Source organism: Erpetoichthys calabaricus, chromosome 16, assembly GCF_900747795.2.
Source record: "Erpetoichthys calabaricus chromosome 16, fErpCal1.3, whole genome shotgun sequence".
NCBI classification, from domain to species: Eukaryota; Metazoa; Chordata; class Cladistia; order Polypteriformes; family Polypteridae; genus Erpetoichthys; species Erpetoichthys calabaricus.
The window spans coordinates 6493603-6513795 of NC_041409.2; positions in this window are offsets into that span (position 1 = coordinate 6493603).

Sequence of the window (20193 nt, forward strand, 5' to 3'; positions counted from 1 at the left end):
CTTGAACAAAAATTCAACTCCCACCCAAGAGAAGGAGAGGAAAGCCCCCCTATACTTTCCCCTACACAATACGTATGCTTATTCTAAGATTTTTTAAATGAAGTGCTGCGATGTTTTAAAGACGTTTTGGACAGACCGTCTAGGCAAGAATTAGATTTTTTTTCCAATTTCCAATAATATACAACATTAGTTTCTCAGTTATACAAGGTGGGTTGAGAGTCTTCCAGTTAAGCAAGATAATTGTACATGCTAGTAGTGTGGTATAGGCTGGTCCCCTCCGCTGTAAGCCCACCTTTGAGTCCTCCAAATACTGCCAATGATGGATTAGGAAGGATTGAGACCCCAGTGCTGTCCGGTAAACATTCACAGAGTTTTGGCCCACAATGATGTTAATTTGACGTATTCGCAAAATGTTTATTGTGTAGACTTTATTAGAGGGCCTTAAATTCCACACACTTTTATCACATTAGTGATATTTATCACATATCATTAATGACTCAGGCGCCGCCGACGCCGAGAGTGGCAGCCTTTTCAGCAGCTCCGTGTACGACTTTATTTTTCTACTTTTATTTTTCTCTTTTTTTAATGTGAATTTCCCCTTGGGATTAATAAAGTATCTATCTATCTATCTATCTATCTATCTATCTATCTATCTATCTATCTATCTATCTATCTATCTATCTATCTATCTATCTATCTATCTATCTATCTATCTATCTATCTATCTATCTATCTATCTATCTATCTATCTATCACACTTTTAACACCTTAGCACTGATTGTTTCACATGTACGTCTATAACCTCAGGCAATTTGACACAGTAAAAGAACAAGCAGGAGTCAAATGACACATTTAATAATGTATTATTGATAACCAGTAACGGCGCACTGCACAGTAATGTTCAGTGAATACACTCGACTTATAGTTTTCCTCCTCTTTTCTCTGTACTTTTATCATTCATTTGCTCAGAGGTTGATGCGCTTACTGCTTCCGGAGCAGCTCTTCTTTTCTCCACCCTAGCGGCCCGCTTCTTCTCTTCTTTCGTCGGCATCTTTTTGCATTAAAACTGACTAAGTCAGTGTTTGTGTTCCAAGTACTTAGCACGTTTTCTTTAATTTTTCACTTAAGCTGGCACTTAAGTCTTCAATCTGCCTCAAGAATGATGTAAGATATGAAGTGGTAAGGGAAGTGATGGCAAAGGTGGTAGGGATAAGAACGGTGCCCTTACGCCTGCTGGCCGCTGCCGAGAGCTGATTCTACAATAAAATAAAATGAACATAAAATGATGAATAACCTTGGAGGTCAATCATCACCCCGAAAGTGGATAATAGACCTCACATAGTATATGTGTACCAAATTTCAGGTCAATAGTTCAAACTGTTTATGAGCTACAAGTGATTTAAAATCCTGGACAGACAAACGAACAGCCACAGTGGCGCATTATATGAAAAGATAGTCATAAAAATAATATGGAAGCAAAGTATAATGTTAATGTTGCTAAACCATAACTATATGACCTGATAAATAAAAATGAGATGTGTAGTTTCAGGCAGCATACAGATGTCTCTGGTCAAGTCATCATTTCTGGTCAGCTCTTTTCAGGATGGACAGAAAGGCAAGAAAGGAGGAGAAGTGCTAAAGTACATTACCTGATAAACAGTGGAAGTCGGTGGGATTTGAGGCCTTCTGATAAAGTCTGTGCTCTCCTTTTGTACTCTTTATTACGCAGAGTCACAGAGGACAAAGACAAAACAGTCCTTCGCCATAGAAATCCTTTTTAAATAAAGTACAACTCAGAGATTCTATGTAAAGGTTGTATAAGACTGAGAGCAGAATCATCCATTCATAACGAGGAACATATTCTTTAAATACAGCATATGGGGTAGCACTGGGGGGGTGAAACTAAAAAGGGGCATCATGTTTGGAAAACAGTCATCTAGGCGGGCAATCAGGAGAAAGAGAAAGAAATTCTAAATAAAGACACAGAGAGACAAGGGAGGAAAATATTACAGGTGTCAAGTAATGGCAATACTTAATTTAAATCAAGATTTATTATTTAATTAAAAAGGGAGCTAATACAAATTTGGATTATGAAGCCCCAGAATTTGAGATGTCAAACTGTTTTCAGCAACTTGTGGAACTGGAGAGTGACTCTGAAAACTCTGAGGTGGTAGGCCGCTATGTGGTGGGCTTAGTCTGTAGAGGTATTGAAATGCAAGTTTCCTCTGGGAGCAGACACTGTAGTATGGTGTATTGTCTTCTGGGTCCACAGGTGCAGGAATGCTCTGAAAGGGTGGATAAGTGCTTGGCCAGAGTGGGATAGATCTAGATGTCATTGTCCATGTTGGAACAAATGACATGAATGAAGCTAGGTTATCTGTTCTGCATTTGAATGCAGAATCGACAAGGTGGACTTCTCTGAAGGTCTTCCTGTGCTGCCCAGTCATCCAGGTAAAACCTTGGATTAGGATAGACAGGTATAGGTTTATGGGACATTCTGGAAAAGACGGCACCTGTCCCGCTGTCATGGCTTACATTTGGACAGAAGGGGTATTGATATTTTGAAGAAGGATAAGAGTAGGGGAGTCAAGGATTAGGGGCCAGGGAAAGCCACCACACTGACTGTTTTGAACATTTACAAAGACACCACCACTTCCCTGTCTTCATGTCAAATGTGACCATCGTCCGCACCAAATAACTCCAGGCTTCCTTTTTTTCCAGTACTAGGGGGCTTTGCCCCATGCTCGCTTCACTCGCCAACCTCCATGTTTGTTTTTCCGGATACACACTTTTAAGATTTTTTTTTTGTTTGAATTGTTGCTATTTCATTAGTTTCACTTTTATTTCAGAACTTCTGTAAAAACAATATTTGGAATCTTTCGAGTCCCAACGTGATGAATCTTTTAAATGAGGTCAGTGAGACATGTGTTTAATGACTTTGTACCATAATTCAGGATAGCTCTCTCTGTTTGGAGTTTCAGCACAGACAAAACGATCGACATCATCAGCAGTTAATCATTTTTTTTGCAAAGTAACCAATAAATACATGTGAGGTAAAACACGTTTTTGAAATTCTCTTGACTTAAACTTCAAAGCCTTACAATATTTATATACTTCTGACATATCACCTATGTCCATATATTCGATCTCTATTCGCCTTTTCGTTATTTCTCCGAGTAATAATTTCTCTTTTTTTGCGCTAATGCGATGTTTACTTTCTTTTGTGACACTGTCGTCTTTTTCTGCTTTTCTGTATCTTGCTCTGCATGTGTTTCGCGCTTACGTTTTTTTTGAGTCTTTTGAATTCCAGTTTTCATTATCTCTAACCTGCTCTGCATGTGTTTGGCCCCATTGTTTTTTAACATTTTTATGATGTTTTACTTTGTTTTCTACTCTGTCTTTTATTTCTGACCTCGCTTTATCCTGCATTTTTTTCAATGACACCTGGTCCGTGGTGATTATTTTCCCTTTTTCGAGTAATAATTTCCATTTGTTTGCGCTACTGTGATCTTTACTGTCTTTTTTTTTTATACTTTCTAATTTTCCTACTTTCATATTCTTTAACTTTCTCCACATGGGTATTGCGCCAACTATTTTTTTTTTTAGAGCCTTTCGAATTCCACTGCTTTTATAATCTCTAACCTGCTCTGCATGTGTTTAGCGCCAATGTCCGGATTGGACGTGCTTTTTTTTCCAATTCCACTTGTTCCGGGCTGATAATTACTTTTCTTATTTTCTGAATTTGCACCTAGATTATTGTTTTTCTTTTTTGTCTCTCCAACGCTTTTGAGTCTCTTTTCTCCATGCTGCTTTCTTCTTCACTTTGTCGTCTACGTTTCATTTATAACGTATTGTCCTTATACGCTTTATATGCGCTGAGAGCCCTGGATCTGTGTGTGCTCAAAGCCAAAACACGACTGAGTGTGTTGCTTGCTGCCCCTGCTCTTATTTATTTGTAAGTACGGCGTGTCTTGCAAAAATCTCATGTTCTACGTCATCGCGAGACGGTCCTGGCTCAATCTCTTGGCACAAAGTCTCATGTTTAAGGTCCCCGCGAGACGCTCCATGGCCAATCTCTCTAGTCTCGCGGGTCTTTTAAGTGTCTTCCGTGATCTTAACGTGAAAAAATGTACTGCTTCTCTACAGGATTTTTTTTTATAATAGAGAGAAATACTGAGAAGTATACATGTCTCCCTGAATACCCATACCTCTCGTGGAAAACAGGGTACACTGTAATTACACTTTCCCTGGATGCTGCATTATTTAACTCAATACACTCATTTCTTCCAGGCTTAGAAATGAACCCTTCCAACAACACATACTGTATGGCCTCAACATAAGCATCTGCAAAGGGAACTCGAGGCAACTGCTCACACTCGACACCAGGTTGCCCACTTGGCTTTGCAAGAGACATGAAATCTCTGCAGTCTGCCACTTCACATGCAATCATCTGTGAGGTTGATGAATTCGAATGCTGACACCTTTGTTTGGTTTTGAAGTGAAAAAGATAGCATTTGCTACATCAACACAACATATGGGTTCATTTCAATTGGAATGATAATATCTTTCATATCTTCTGAAGTTTATAGAAGTAGCAAATGAGGAATGGCAAGAATTGTAAATTAACTGTGCTTCTGATGGGGTTTTAATTGAAGTGTCCTCATTATTACCTCGTATCTTCATTTGGTCACGTAAAAACTCTTTTGTTTGGCCTATTAAAAAGTCCTGACACCGGAATATTAACTCCTCAAACTGCGATATGAACTTTGCATATGCTATTATTTTAAAATTAAGGGCACTGTTCTGGGAGAGTCAAATGTAACAGTACAGTACTGCACGCTCAATGCTCAAAAAACACTTTTAAAGATGGAGAAAGTATTGCAAAAGTGCCCCCTTAGGGGCAAAAAAGAAAGCTTTATGGTAAAAATTACAATTGAATTACCTGCCATACAGAACTAACACGCAGCACTCGGCATTGTTTATTATTCAAACATTGCAAACAAAAACACATATTATGGTGTGATGCTGTTTAAATTTAGAAGAAAAAAATTGTTACAACGCAACTGTACCTACGTAATGGCTCTCTATCTGTTGTAATGAGTGTTCTGCACCATTAGGGGTCTATGCTGGACCTCAGCCTGGCGTGCAACTGAGTGCGTGTGCGTGAAGGACCTCAGTAACCTGCTAATGCAAAGCGAGGTATTGGTCTGTAGAGCTGAGACATTGGCCTGTGAGCGCACTACTGTCCCGTGACACTGTCTTGTGTGTGCATGCGTGCCAGTGGCCCTGAAAACATAACAGTACGGTACACTAATGCCATAGACATAGAATTAAAAGACACCACATGACCAGCAGCATCGTACGTCAACGCCGCCGCCATATTGCGAGTGGCACTGCTGTGTAGTGAAGTAATGGATAAAGATGTCTCATGTATGTGCTGCTTGGGATTGTTCAAACTGCTGTACGCTCCAAACCAGATCCCGGGGGATTACATTTCATAGGTAAGGCTGAACAATTGTTTTTGGTTATATTTGGCCATTAGAAAATCCCATTTTATAATCTTAGCACTCAAGGTCACCTTACAATAAAATTAAACAACATTAGTAACATTAAAAAAGAGAATGATCAATCAAAAAGCAATAATTAGCAAACAAACAAAGATAACTGGCAGTAACAGTGCAAAATTCACAATTGGTATGCCAGTTTGAAAAGATAAGTTTTAAAATGTGTTATTGAATCGAGCTGACGTATATGAAAGGGAAGAGAATTCCTGAGTTGAGGAGCGCTATAAGAGACGCTCGAGCTCCCATAGAACAGAGTTTGACGTGTGGTACAGAAAGTAGAGCTGTAGATGAGGATCTGAGAGGAGTGCAAGTCTGTAGGAGGTTAGTGAGGTTGTGGAGAGCTTTAAATGTTCAGAGCAGTATTTTGTATTGTATTCTGTAGTTAACAGGAAGCCAGTGAAGTTGAGAGAGAATCAATAGATAGATAGATAGATAGATAGATAGATAGATAGATAGATAGATAGATAGATAGATAGATAGATAGATAGATAGATAGATAGATAGATAGATAGATAGATAGATAGATAGATAGATAGATAGATAGATAGATAGATAGATAGATAGATAGATAGATGATAGATACTTTATTAATTCCAAGGGGAAATTCACACACTCCAGCAGCAGCATCTGATAAAGAACAATATTAAATTAAAGAGTGATAACAATGACGATAACAATGTAGGTATACAGACAGACAATAACTTTGTATAATTTTAACGTTTACCCCCCCCCGGGTGGAATTGAAGAGTCGCATAGTGTGGGGGAGGAACAATCTCCTCAGTCTGTCAGTGGAGCAGGACGGTGACAGCAGTCTGTCGCTGAAGCTGCTCCTCTGTCTGGAGATGATCCCGTTCAGTGGATGCAGTGGATTCTCCATGACTGACAGGAGTCTGCTCAGTGCCCGTCGCTCTGCCACGGATGTCAAACTGTCCAGCTCCGTGCCTACAATAGAGCCTGCCTTCCTCACCAGTTTGTCCAGGCGTGAGGCATCCCTCTTCTTAATGCTGCTTCCCCAGCACACCACTGCGTAGAAGAGGGCGCTCGCCACAACCGCCTGATAGAACATCTGCAGCATCTTACTGCAGATGTTGAAGGACGCCAGCCTTCTAAAGAAGTATAGTCGGCTCTGTCCTTTCTTACACAGAGCATCAGTATTGGCAGTCCAGTCCAATTAATCATCCAGCTGCACTCCCAGGTATTTATAGGTCTGCACCATCTGCACACAGTCACCTCTGATGATCATGATGTCCATGAGGGGCCTGGTCCTCCTAAAATCCACCACCAGCTCCTTGGTTTTGCTGGTGTTCAGTTGTAGGTGGTTTGAGTCGCACCATTTAACAAAGTCCTTGATTAAGTTCCTATACTCTTCTTCCTGCCCATTCCTGATGCAGCTCACGATAGCAGTGTCGTCAGCGTGGCAGGACTCCGAGTTGTATTGGAAGTCCGATGTATATAGGCTGAACAGGACCGGAGAAAGCACAGTCCCCTGCGGCACTCCTGTGTTGCTGACCACAATGTCAGACGTGCAGTTCCCGAGACACACATATTGAGGTCTGTCTGTAAGATAGTCCACAATCCATGCCACCAGGTATGAATCTACTCCCATCTCTGTCAGCTTGTCCCTGAGGAGCATAGGTTGAATGGTGTTGAAGGCGCTAGAGAAGTCTAGAAACATAATTCTTATAGCACCACTGAATCTGTCCAAGAGGGAGAGGGATCAGTGTAGCATATACATGATGGCATCCTCCGCTCCCACCTTCTCCTGGTATGCGAACTGCAGAGGGTCAAGGGCGTGGCGGACCTGTGGCCTTAGGTGGTGAAGCAGCAGCCACTCTATGGTCTTCATCACATGTGATGTCAGAGCGACAGGCCGGAAGTCGTTCAGCTCACTAGGATGATATCTTTGGGACTGGGGTGATGCAATCGGTGTAATATGTTCATTGGATTTAGAACAGCAGGTTATTATCGTGGCAGCAGAATTTTGAAAAAAGTTGTAAGCGATGGATACGTTTTGGTGGGATGCCAGATAGAATAGCATTACAGAAATCTATACGTGAGGTGACTTGGGCATTAATCAATACTTCAGTACTGTGTTGCGTAAGAACAGGACGAAGTCTAGAAATGTTTTGGAGATGGATGAAGGCAGTCTGAGAAATGTTACTTATATGGGAGGAATTATTTAATAATAATAATAATTATTATTATAATTATTATTATTTAATAATTGCCATTATTAGTGTATCCATCCATCCATTTTCCAACCCCGCTGAATCCGAACACAGGGTCACGGGGTCTGCTGGAGCCAATCCCAGCCAACACAGGGCACAAGGCAGGAACCAATCCTGGGCAGGGTGCCAACCCACCGCAGTATTAGTGTGTAAATGGATATAAATAATTGCATGTAAACGATTCGCCAAAATCAGTTGTATGTGCACGATACTGTTTTAAAAGTTATTGTTTGTTCATCAGAAAACCCAGTTTCCATGTCTACCTGTATTAGTTTAAATGGCACTTTTGCCACTCGCAATAGGGCGGACACGCTGACGTATCGTGTCGACTGGGCAACACAGTGAATGCGACGTCTACCTATAAATGTCTATGCACTAATGCGCTAACCCCGTCTATTTGAACAAATATTTGAATCGGGCTGCTGTTGATATTCGTTTTACAAAAACATATTGTAATGAGTAAGTAAACAAGGAGGAGCTGATTGAGAAGTAGTGAGCGGGATGTTCTGTTCTGTTAATCATATTGATGAGAAGAACAAGAAATTTGACAAACGAGAGCACACGCAGCCCATCAAGCGCGTTTGTTTAGCTAATAGCTTGTTTTCCAGTATTTATCTTTATTTAGTGTTTTATGTGGATATAATTTTGAATCTAATATTGTATATTCCCTGTTGCTTTTTCTGAATTCCTGTAAATGCTCTTTGAATATGGGAAATGCACTATATAACTAAAATGTACTATTATAATTATTATATTTTTGTAGCTTTTATTATTTGCCTCACTTTACAAATGCATAATGCTCCGTTTTCTTATTATGACTGACTATTAAAAGTAAGTGTTGGTTTCTGTTTTTCCCTCTTTTGCAGATCATATCTTCTGATGATGGTAGAAGGAGGATTCGAACCCATCGCCTGTTTTATTTTGGCTAGTGTGTATCCTAAAGAGCTACTCTTTGAGCCCTTTTCCTTTCGGAGTTTCAGCACTTTTAACAACTCATTTCTCCGTCCACATGTCAAATAAAAGAGTTTTTCTGTTCGTCATTCTTCTGGGTCCTCCTCGACTCGGGGAGCCCCTTCGGTTGTCGGTCTCGGCTTATGGAGTCGTTTGCTTGTTTCGCTATGCCATCAAGGGGTCCCCTTTAGAAGAAGGGTATAGAAATCATTTATACCATTAATTCTTTGGTGGGCACAGCAAATAAAGAGGCTGTTTCCTTTTTACATTGCTGCTATGAATCAGGGACAGATTCAAACCCACACTCTTCTACTTTGCATGAGTGGTCCAACCGGCTGAGCTACCGAGTCTGCCTGGTTAGTACGCCGACCAGACGCATTTAATGTCAGCGACAGGTCTGCGGACCCCTTAAATAAATGGGTTGGCCCCTTATCACTGCTGAGAGGACAATGCTCGAACGCTGCACCTCCACTTTTTAGCTGAATCGGCTCGTCTATCTCGGAGAGCTAATCCTCTGTCTGGAAGTAATCAGAAATCTCTTGTATCATTGACAGAGTGGAGGGCGCTGCAAATAAATGGACAGTTTAGATATTATGTGAGGTGAATCCTATGGGGTAGAGGCTGGGCTTTTGAGCTTAGGGCCTTTTCAGCTCCGGTCTGCCCCTTCAACAGGGGTGGTCGGTCTGTTTGAACCGCGTGGCCGGTTCGGGTCGCTCTCTTTTCACAATAAACTATTTTTATTGCCAATCCCTTCTAATAAAGGGACTACTATCTATATCAATACTCTTCTACTCGCACACGGGTGGTTTATATCAGTGGTCTACCCGGTTGAGCTACCGCAACCGACTCACCACCCTGACGGCCAGTCGTGCTTTATACCAGCGACAGGTCAGCGGACCCCTTAAATAAAGGGGTCCTTTACTACATACACCAGGGGGGTATTTTTCGTACCTGGATTAGTCGTTTAGCCGGATGTAATTGTTGACGATTTGGCCTGATCCTGGATCTGTCGGTTTTTCGAAACTCTTGCTGGAAGTGTTGTCATAGCTCGGAGCAGGTTTGTTCTACGTAAACAAGGATTAGTTTACACACGTGATCAGTGACGGTGCGTGGAAGTCATCCAGTCATGGCTTCGCCGTTCATGAATGAATGATCAATTGATATTGGTGCGCAAATTATACAAAGAGAATTTCATATAGAGAGGGTTTTGCGCGATCAGCAAGATCCTTTATTGCTCCCAGAGGAAATTCTTTTCGAAAGATATTGCTTTATCCGAGGGGGAATATTGTACCTCAAAGATTTATTAGCACCTTATATTCGAAGTCAAACTCGGCGAAGTCGGGCTCTCACAACCACACAGACAGTATTCATTGCTTTGAGATTTCTTACAAGTGGCACTTTTTTTATATACTGTAGGCGATGCGGAAAATCTATCTAAAAATGCAGTTTGTCAGGCAATTTGTAAAGTCTGTTTGGCTCGGAAATATTTCCTTCGAGTTTTCATAGTGTTTCCTGGACACCTGCGTGTGCAGACAATAAAAGAGGCGTTTCATGCCATTGCAGGTAGGTAATACACAGGTAAAAACACCCACAGTTCCATAAAGAATCTCAATCAGCCTAACATTCTCATTACCAGGATTTCCAAATGTGACTGGGGCACATGGGACTGATCAGAGTGGAGTTTGATCAAACATTATTTGGAAAATGTACTTCTCCTCCTGATGAATAATCAGGCACAGTGTCTTCATCAAATATTTGACCTTCGTCAATATCTCGTTGGTTAGACACAGGTTCAAGGGATATGACATTCCCTGCAACTGACCCAACAAAAAAGAGGGCTATATGGAACATAACTATGGCACACATGGAGGACAAATATATGCAATGACCATCCTTTACCTGAAATGAAGTGACCACTGCATCCTGCCACTGGTTCTGAGGAGGAGCTTCCCCATGGAATGCCCTCAGAAACAGGGCGATGGGCATTTTGCTGGAGAGCCAACTCTTCTGCAGGGGTTAGGTCTGGACCGCGTGGACCTCCACCTGTTTTTTTGCTTGTCTGCCTTCTTATTAGCTTTAAAATTAATGTTTTTTATATTATATATGATTATTTATGTCAACAATTATTCTTTAAATAGTTTTATACCAATATTTACCAGTTTGAAGTATATTCTTGTACTTCACTTTAACCTGTTCCCATGTTCTCCTTGTGCTCACGTTTGATCTGGAATTATGACATATTAAATAATAATCTGACACATAGGAAATGAAACATTGCATTCAGTAAGTACAATGCACACTACTTAACGTTTAATTTGTCGGCCACTTTTTGCCAGCCGTCTTTTCTGGTCTGGGCTGCTTTTGCAGTGTTACCCCTTGTGCATATTAAATCTTGAAATTCTTCATGTCCTTCGAATAAAAGGTCTTGCGCCACGCGTGTGAAAAAAAATGCGCCCGTTCTTTCGTCATTTTGTTACAGCCTATCAAAGACTTGCTGATCATGTTTTCTAGACTCAATATATATGGGCTTTTCACTCAGCGCAGGCGCGCGCATTCATCTCGGATGATTAGATCCAGCTCGACTAATCTAATACACGGCTGTGTTTGAAAAACCGACCTATCCCGGATGAGTGTCACCGGCTTTAACTCATCCAAGATGAAGCACCTGATCTCGGATGATTTAAGCGACGTACGAAAAATACCCCCCCTGGACTGGCCGGTATTGTAGCAGGTGGGTTGAATTAGCCCATTTATCGAGGGGAGCTAATTCTCTGCTGTGAAGTCTTTAATATCATTGGAAGTGAGAGTGCACTGCATGTAAACTGGCAATTAAGAAATAATTTGAAGTAAATCCTACATGGTGGGTATGGGGGCTTGAACCCAGGGCTTCCCTTTCGGAAGGGTGCACTTATGCTCCTGAGCTACTCACCCACCCTTTGGTAACCTCAGCATCCCCCAACTGATGTGCAACACCGGACGACTCAAAGGGCGCTCAGCAGGCGACGCGGGGACCCGTTACTATCTGTGCATGTAAACCGAAGAGCAACAGCAGACCGAGATAAACATTTTTCAAATCCTATTGTTTTGCTTTTTAAAGGGGTCTGTAAAAGTCCCCTTGGATAAAGGGGCCAGTCCAATAATAACTGATAATATGCCCGTTGTGGTGTTTTGCTTACAGAATCCCAGTTTGATATTCCAACCCTGTGTTGTATGAGCAACTCCTCACTAATACGGTGGGACCCTGAGTGAGTGAATTCAACTGCCTGTGCGGCAACTAAGGAGCCAATTGTGTCTCGCCTTGAGTGAAGAATTCAGTAAATATTAATAATTTAGCTCACGACTTTAATGATGAAGTCAATAAGAATGAGCTGATTGAAGAACAGTAGCCTGACGCTTCTGTTTTTAATCCATTCTTCATGTTTGTGTTTCATATATTTATGTTTATTTAGTGTTTTATGTGGATGTTGTTTTATATCCCATTTTATATATTTCCTGCTTTTTATTTTGTAAAGCACTCTGAGCACGGGAAAGGCAGCATATAAATAAAATGTGTTATTGTTATTACATTTGTGTAATTGTTAGCATTTGCTTCCCTTTAGAAATGCAAAAATGTCAGTTTGCTTTATTATTATTAAAAGTAATCACCCATCAAAAAAAATCAATTACACGTCACAAGAAGTGACAATGCTTTTGTTGGAACCCAGAATGGGCTGGCTAAAAGAAAATGGTCCTGGGGGGTCTGTTCTTTCTTCCTATAAAGGACGCAAATGATGAGGCTAAGAGGTGAGATTTGAGCCCGCCGCTTCTTCTGTCCTGGCTGATGGTCTGGTGCAGAGCTGCTCCTTGGACCCCCATTACACTGGAGCTGCAACACTTTTAAGAAAAAATCTGTCTGTTGACTCTGCAAATAAAAGAGAGTGTAATGCTTACCATCATTTTTCTGGACCCCCTTCGACTCGCGCTCCATTGCAGGTCCAGCTCATTGTCGAGGGTCGTTCTGTCAAAGCCTTAACCCCTACGCCAGCATACCCGAACTAAACCCGCTTAAAGACTTTGTGCGGCTGACAGTCTGCTGAATTCGGATCTCCTTTTAGATGACGCAGTCTGGGTCGGTCGACAGGGGGTATCTCTTCACGTGGACCCCCCAAAGGGACCGTTTTCTTTTAGCCAACCCAGTCAGGGTTCTGACAAAAGTGTTGTCACTCCTTGTGACGTGTTATTGTTTATTTTTTTTTTTTATGAGATCTTGGATGGGTGATTTCTTTTCTATTTAATGATGAGGGTGAGTGTATCAGATGCTGTAAAACGGGGTCCTACATCCTAATGGGGTACTTTCACAGATTTTAAAATTTTAACTTTTAGGTCCCCCATCCTACCCTGTGATGGTTCTGTTTCCTATGCTTGCTGTAATCGGCACCAGGTCCTCTGGCCAGGATAATGTAGACAATGGATGGTCCCTGTTCTACTCTTAGGCTCCCACCTTTTCTCTGTGTCTTTTATCGCAGTACTTTGAACTGGCAAAGATGTTATATTTGGAGACACCAGCAAGTATGTAGCCAGCCAGACTTATTATTTTTTTTTTTAGCTTTCCTTTGGAAGCACTATGATCTCCGCACGCATAAACACTTATTTTAGATTTATTTTTGATATCTCCCGATGTAGACTGTACTTAATCTATCCATTGTGAAACTTTAAAAGTGTATTTTTTCAGGGATGTCTTGTTTTGCTTATTTTTTTTTTAAATACACCGCTGAAGTGTCTACTTAAACTCTGTTAATAACAATAAAAGCAGAAATAAAGATTACAGCTTTATACATTGCATTTCTACTGTTCTTCATTAATAGTTTCTTTTTTTAGTATATTACCTGTTAGTGTGGACACTAATGTATGGCACTTGTATCACATGCAGTTATTCTTAGTTAGAAAGAAACTTCTGTTTTTTTTTTTGACCAAAAGCGCATCTTCTAAAAATAACTTTTATGTACTGGAACTTTCTACGGATACCAGAAGATGTCAACTTTACCTTTTGTTATTTATCATCTCATTTTCATATTGGACACTATTATATACCTCTTAATGACTGCTGATATTTATTTCCTTCATGTAGTATCTTTTATACTGGATGCTATGATATAGCACTAAATGACCTTTCTATCATTCTTTTTTACTTTTGTTCTTTTTCCTATAGTGCCTTTCAAAGTGGACATTAATGTAGAGGAGTTGTAGCACACGATGATATGCTGAGTATCTGAGAGATCTTTTTTAACCATAGGTACATCTTTTTACAGTATTTATGAACTGCATCTTTGTATTTCAACCACAAGAGAGCGACAATATGTGAACTTTGCCTTTTGTTATTTATCATCATCATTTACCATTACTCTCATTTCTTTTTTTCTTTCATATGGCACCTTTCATACAGGACAGGTTGTGTTGTTGATAAGGCACTTCCTGGTTCAGATGTGCCACTTAAGACCATTGAATTTTCACTGCCCACTTCATTTCCTTCTTCGCTCCCACTTTCGCTGTCAGTTGTAGTAGATAATGTGTCGTAAGGTCCTGGCTGATCCATTCCTTCACCTATCTCCTCCAGCTCATCTCCAAACCTTTTTTTTTAGAATGTCCAATATTTCCTGCAGGGTTGTCGCCCATATGATATTTCAAAAGGTGAGAAAACCATGGAGGCTTGGGGGCCTTCCCGACAGGCAAATAATACAAGTTGAAGCAACTGGTCCCAGTTCCTTCCATCCACACTGACCACTTTGCATAGCATTTGTTTTAGGGTTTGGTTAAACCTTTCTATAACACCTTCGCTTTGAGGATGGTATACCAAGTTTTTAAAATGCTTCATCCTGGATAACTTAGCCATTTCCCTGAATGTCTTCATGGTAAAAGGCATCTCTTTGTCTGTTAGGACTTCTTTAGGGATGACGACTCTCTGCAGCTGTATGCAGAGGGACAGCTTCAGGATATCGGGTAGCATAATCAACAAGGACGAAATTATATATTTATGTCCTCTAGCCGAGGGCTCTTGGGGTCCTACTACGTCAACCTCGATTCACTCAAAGGGAATATGAATAAGGGGAATGGGGACTAGCGTAGCTTGGTCCGTTTTAGGAATTTGACTCAATTGACAGTCCGGACAGAAAGTGCAAAAGCATCAAACCTCCTCATTAATCCCAGAATCAGAGCTTAATGTGCTCTAGAGTCTTTTCAGTTCCCAAATGGGCTCATAGAAGATGGGTGTGTGCTAGTTCACAGACTTGCCACTAGTAAGACTGCGGCACTAACAACAATGATCGAATCTCCCCCTTACACTTGGCTCCTCAATAGAGAAGACTGTTGTTTAGGGCAAAGTGTGGGCTATGTGGAATAGGATGGCGAGTGTGTTGGAAATCAACCAGAATGACTGCATTTTTCGCAAACTTAATGGAATCATCATTCCATTGCTCCCCTTTTAAGGAGGCCAGAGTTTACCTGAATTGAAATTGTAATGTAGTGAGAGGATCAGAGTCGACCTCAATCAATGTGGTTTCATCCTGAGACTTGTAAACACAGCATGGAGGCAGCTTGTGATGAAATACTCCCATCTGTTACTAGGCCCAAAACTTTCTTAGGAGTGGGTTGTGTAAATCCACTTTTAATGTCAGACAAGTCACGCCACAGTATCATCGGATATGGACGATTTTGGAGGACTGCTACTGTGAGTGTTTTTAGTGATCCCTCGTATTTGATGAAACCTGCACCATCGGATTTCGTGGTGGATACAGGTCAGACTGGTCTTACAATCCAACCACTGTTGCTGTAACACAAAACGACAAGCAAAAATGGAAATGCTATTGGGGGAATCTATTAAAGCTGTCACTTTATGCACATTAACGAGTACCACAACTGTGCAGGGAAGAGACAGAGGGTTAGCAAGGGCACAATACCCTTTTCCCTTCATCCAACTACATTCCATGGGCTCGCTGAGTTGAGAGCAGTGGGGGGTATGGTGTACCAAACGTCCCCGCATTTGAAACAGCATGGGGGTTTGTGTGCTTGTACTTTGGCTTCAACACGGTCTCCATGCTACAGTGGGTGGGCTCTTCATTCAGAACAATTCCTATCCTGGTTTGGCATTTAGACCATTCTGCCCTCGCAGATAGCTGCCCAGTGATGTTCTGTGGTAACGATGGAAGCCTCCATATTGTTAACAGACTGCCGCTGGACCGGCTGGGCAAGGTAATCAGGAAGGGCATTTATTAAAAGATCAAAAGAGATTTGCTCAGGGACTTGTCGCAACACATTTACTACAGGCCGTAGCAAGTGTCCTGCCTTGCTTCATAAATCAAAGTCCTGTGAGTGTGTTGACTTCTCTGGGTCAAATCGCCATTCATGACAAATCCTTGCCTGCTGGTCCGGGGAAACGCCATACCCTTTGAGGACCTCAGTCTTCAGAGCATCATAATTGGCGACTGTCTCCTCCACGAGGTCATAGGAAGTCTTCCGTGCTTCCCCTTTTAGGAACGCCGCTATTATGTCAGCCCATTCCGCACACTCCCAATGATTCCTGTTGGCTGTACATTCAAATATTAAAAAAATAAGATTAAATATTGTCATTACTCTGGAGGGACAGAGCCCACACCTTGCTGGACAGTGACACATGCTTGTGCTCACGCCTAGGACTCTGCGTTCATTATTCTCCCACACCTGGAGTTTCAGGTTCAGGAGCTTTGAGGCAATATTAACCAGAATTGTGTTGAGGTCCTGCTCCTGGCACATCTTCAGAGCAAATCCTGCTGAATATGCCAACTGTGGAAATAAAGAGCAGAAGAAACAGAATGACATTTGGGGTAGCCAGCCCGTAAACTTGGCAACAACTTCACAGACTGGAGTCCAAAACAGAACACAGTAATAGTATTGAAAATGGCGGTTATAGGAGAACTGGTGGAACTGTAACCGGAAGTAATGTCAGTGAAGATGGAACTGGAAGTGACGTCCTTAGACTCAGGCAGGATTTCCTTCAGCTGTTCTGCAGAGGAAAGAGAGGAAAGATCATTGCACACTGCCACACCCTGACATGTAATTGCAACCATTTGAACCCTTTAGATGCCTCCCATGCGCATGTGTGTGACAATATATATATATATATATATATATATATATATATATATATATATATATATATATATATATATATATATATAGTCGATTAAAAAAATTAACTAATTAATTGCATAAATATATGTCATTAATCACAAGTAATCACATTTACCATTAAAACATGTAATTACAAAATTAATACATAAAGTAAATACACACTGAATAACAAAAGTAATGTAGAATCAGCACAAAGAAATTAAAAATAAAATAATGGCATGGTTTAAACTGAAACTTCTTCTTCTTTTGGCTACTCCCATTACGGGTTGTCACAGCGGATCATCTTCTTCCATATCTTCCTGTCCTCTGCATCTTGCTCTGTCACACTCATCACCTGCATGTCCTCTCTCACCACATCCATAAACCTCCTCTTAGGCCTTCCTTTTTTCCTCTTGCCTGGCAGCTCTATCTTTAGCATTCTTTTCCCAGTATATCCAGCATTTCTCCTCAGCACATGCCAAAACCAACGTAATCTTGCCTTCGAGGCACCCTGTCATATGCATTCTCCAGGTCCACAAAGACACAATGTATCTCCTTCTGGCCTCCTCTATACTTCTCCATCAACACCCTGAGAATAAACATCGCATCTGTGATCCTCTTTCCTGGCACAAAATCATACTGCTGCTCACTTATCATCACCTCCTTTCTGAACGTGGCTTCCACTACTCTTTCCCATAACTTCATGCTGTGGCTCATCAATTTTATCCCCCTGTAGTTACTACAGCTGTGCACATCCCCCTTATTCTTTAATATCGGCACCAGTACACTTCTTCTCCACTCCTCAGGCATCCTCTCACCTTCCAAGATTTTATTAAACAATCTGGTTAAAAACTCCACTGCCATCTCTCATAAACACCTCCATGCTTCCACAGGTATGTCATCTAGACCCATGGCCTTTCCATTCTTCACCCTTTTCATAGCTGTTCTTACTTTCTCCTTGCTAATGCATTGCATTTCTTGATTCACTATCACCACATCATCCAACCTTCTCTCTCTCTCATTCTCTTCATTCAGCAACCTCTCAAAGTACTATTTCCATCTGCTCAACACACCCTCCTCACTTGTGAGTACGTTTCCATCTTTATCCTTTATCACCCTAACCTGCTGCACATTATCACAGACAGCCGGGATGCCTCTTCACTGTATGGACCAGGGAAGCAAGCCTGGTCAGAACAGTACCTCTCCCGGGATGCTAGATGGCAGCTCCCCTGGGTGGCAGTGGTGCCTCGGATTCCCGTAGGGCTCCATGGGAGATGGAGTTCCCTACATCCCTGTTGGGATCCGGGGGGTGCTACAGTTGTTCCTGAGCCTGTGTGGGCGGTTCTTCTGCCACACCCGGAAGTGCAGCCGGAAATAGGTCATCAAACACCTGGAGCACTTCCAGGTGGGCTATAAAATGAGCCAGCAGCCACCACTCTGAGAGCCAGAGTCGGGAGGAGAGGGACTAAGCTTGCTGGAGAGGAGTGGTGAAGATAGAGGGTGAAGAAAGGAAAGAATTGTGTGCAGTGTTGTGCTTTGGACTGTGTTGTGGGCTCGTGGGGATGGGGAAGATGTTCCACATGAGCGAAAAAGAAAATAAAAGCACTTTATTTTTAGTAGTGTGTCTCCAGTGTCTGTCTGTGTCGGGTTAAGTGCTGGTATAGCGCCATCTACAGTCACAACATCTTTCCCAGCTTGGTTCCTCTGTCTAGCCAATTGATGCAGGTCCCTTTCTCCCCCCTTAGTGTCTAACCTCTCATACAACTCATCAAACACCTTTTCTTTAGCCTTTGCCTCTCTCTTACCTTATGCCTTATCTCCTTGTACTCCTGTCTACTTTCTTCATTTCTCTGATTATCCCACGTCTTCTTTGCCAACTTCTTCTTCTGTATACTCTACTGTACTTCCTACTCCTTCAACTCAAAGTTGCAGTCTTCCTTTTTCAACTTCCACCATTTGATCCTTGGCTCTACTCTTACTCTCCTCCTCTTCTTGATCTCCAACATCATCCTACACCATCATACCACCACACCATCATATGCTGCCTAACTACACTTTCCTCTGCCACCACTTTACAGTCTTCAGTCTCCTTCAGATTGACCCTCCTGCATAGGATATAATCTACCTGTGTGCATCTTCCTCCATGCTTGTAAGTCACCCTGTGTTCCTCCCTCTTCTTAAAATATGTATTAACCAAAGCCATGTTCATCCTTTTCGCAAAATCCACTATCACCTGATCTTTTTCATTCTTCTCCTTGACAGCATACCTGCCCATCACCTCTACATCCCCTCTGTACCCTTCACCAACATGTCCATTGAACTCTGCTCCAATCACCACACTCTGTACCATGAGTACACTGTCCATCACTTCATCCAACTAACTCCAAAAATCTTCTTTCTTCATCTATCGTAGACCCAACTTATGGGGCATATGCATTAACAACATTCATCATCACACCTCCAATTTCCATCTTCATAATCATCACTCTGTCTGACACTCTTTACATTTCCAAAACACTCTTGACATACGGTTCCTTCAGAATAACTCGTAACCCATTTCTCCTTCGATCCACACCATGATAGAACAATTTGAATCCACCTCCGATCCACCTGGCCTTACTCCCCTTCCATCTAGCATCTTTCACGTACAATATATCAACCTTCCTTCTCTTCATCACCTAACTCTCTCCCCTTACCAGTCATACTGCCAACATTCAATGTTCCAATCTTCAGTTCCACTCCCTTTACCTTCCTCTGCTTGTCTGGCCTCCAGAAATATCTCCCCATTCTTCTTCAGCAACCTGTAGCTCAATTTCAGCCAGCACCCTGTTGGCTAACAGTAGTGGTGGTGGCCATAGTTAACCCAGGCCTCGAACGATCAGGTATGGAAATCTGAATTGTTGGCAGCGTATTGATCTGGCAAAATTTTACACCGGATGCCCTTCCTGATTTAACCCTCCCCATTTATCCGGCTTGGGACCAGCACGAAGAAACAAACTGGTTTGTGCATCCCCTGTGACTGGGTTACAGTAGAGACAATAATAAGTTTAATTCATGAACAGAGTTCAAGATGTGGCACAAAGAACTAAAGAAACAATAAAAAAAAGGACGACTTCACACAAATCAGCATGATTCAAAATGACAACATAATACAGAATTGTGTTTAAATGGCACACACTTATAGTCATGAAGTCTAATTACAAATATATAAAAATGGACCCAAATATATCAATCCAATCATCATCTGAATCTGTTTATTCATTGTCCATTTCAGCATGAAGTTGGATGTGAGGCTCCAATGTAAGTATGGCTTTAATATAAATATGTCT